At 40.8% G+C, this 2,018-nt stretch overlaps 1 pseudogene; it reads left to right on the forward strand.

The window, feature by feature from the left end:
- Window positions 1-520: 520 nt before the first annotated feature.
- Window positions 521-1,811, forward strand: LOC147449015 (uncharacterized; annotated as a pseudogene).
- Window positions 1,812-2,018: the final 207 nt, after the last annotated feature.

Below are 2,018 nucleotides of genomic sequence, written 5' to 3' on the forward strand. Positions count from 1 at the left end.
CATTCTCGCAAGTTCTCTGTTGCAGAAGTCAATTATGAAATCCATGACAAAGAGCTCTTAGAAATCATCGGCTCCTTTGACACTTGAAGGAGCTCTTCATAAGATCAATGTCTATACATATCACAAGAATTTGGAATACTTCATGGCATCCCGCGTCTTGAATCGTCACCAAGCCAGGTGGAGTGGTATCCTATCAAGGTTTGATTTTTTTATCTCTTATAGGCTTGGCCGTCAACAACATCAGATGCCTTATCAAGAAGATCATATCTTGCCCCTAGAGAAGGCAATGTAGCATTTGACAACAAGAGTCAATGATTTTTAAACCTGAGCAGCTTAAGCTAAACGCCATCATAAGCCAAGCTCCTGAAGATTCTACTTTTCTTTCTAAGTTGAAGATGCAAATTGCCAAGGATCCACTTGCTCAGAATATTAGACAACAACTACAATGACAAGGGCTTAATGAGGACTTTCAAGAAATTGAGGGACTAATTTACTATAAGGGTATTCTCTATATTCCACCATGACCAACACGCTTGGAGGTACTTTAGCAGCGGCATGATCTTCCATCAAAAGTGCATTTTGGGATTAATAAGACAATTGAGCTTCTCTCCCGTGAATTTTGGTGGCCTCAAATGTGGAAGCTTGTCAAGGAGTATGTAGATACTTGTGACACTTGCAATAGATCAAAGGCCCCTCGTCATCTTCCTCATGGGTTACTCCATTCCTTGCCCATTCCAAGCAAACCATGGTCATCCATCTCCATGGATTTCATTGTAGAACTACCCTTGTCACAAGGATTTGATTCCATTTTAGTAGTCATAGATCGGTTTACAAAAATAGCACACTTCATTCCGACCACTAAAACCATCACCAGCGAAGGTACGGCCAAACTCTTTCTACAACATATCTATCGTTATCATGGATTATCGGATGACATAGTTTCTAATCGAGGCCCACAATTCATCTAGCTTTTGAAAAAGATTATTCAAGCTACTCTGAGTACAAATCAACCTCTCCTCAGCCAATCACCCACAAAGTGATGGACAAACAGAGAGAGTAAATCAAGTTTTGGAACAGTATCTCCATTGTACTATCACTTATTACCAGGATAATTGGGTCGATCTCCTATCACTAGCAAAATTCTCCTGCAATAACAGTTTTCATGCCTCCACCCATCACACTCCATTCTTTTCTAATTATATCCACAAGCACCATTAAATTAAGAATCCAACTGCTATCCATCTTGCACAACAATTATCTGCAATTCACAAATAACTTACAATTCATATCAAGGAAGCTCAATCCAAGTATAAGGAAATTGCAGATCTACATTGCATGCAGCATCCAAAATATAAAGAAGGGGATAATGTGTGGCTCCTCTGGCATGATCTGCGTTCATCCCGTCCCTGTCAAAAGCTCGATTATTGAAGGCTTGGCCCGTTTAAAATTATCCATCAATCAATCCGGTCACCTATCGACTCCAATTGCCTTCATCCATGAAAATCCATCCGGTCTTTCATGTATCAGTCCTAGAACCTTGTCACATCCCAAGAAGAGCCCTACAACCACCTCCTCCGGTTGAGATTCAAGGACATGACGAATATGAAGTCAAGAAAGTCCTAGATTCTTGAGTTTTGTGTAGCAGGTTACAGTACTTGGTCCATTGGACAGGCTATGATGTCAGTGAATGAACCTGGGAACCAGCACACAATCTTCAACATGCATCTCTCAAAGTCCAAGAGTTCCATCAACAGCATCCATGGAAGCCCCAATCAAGGAATACCACCGCTCCTCGTGGAACTCATCACTAGAGCAGGGGGTAATGTCATGGATGCTTGAGAGTTAGTCATTGCCTGCATCATCACCTGTGTTATCACCTACATCATCACTAGAAGGCTCCAAAGAATCTAGAAGGATCTAGAAGATTCTAGAAGGTTATAAAGTATTAAGGAGATTATAGAAGCTTGGAGAAGATTCCGAAACAATCTAGAAGTTTTTGGAAAGCTCTAGAAAGTTGA

This window comes from Adiantum capillus-veneris, chromosome 10 (assembly GCF_014529385.1).
Source record: "Adiantum capillus-veneris isolate H3 chromosome 10, ASM1452938v2, whole genome shotgun sequence".
In the NCBI taxonomy this organism is placed as follows: Eukaryota; Viridiplantae; Streptophyta; class Polypodiopsida; order Polypodiales; family Pteridaceae; genus Adiantum; species Adiantum capillus-veneris.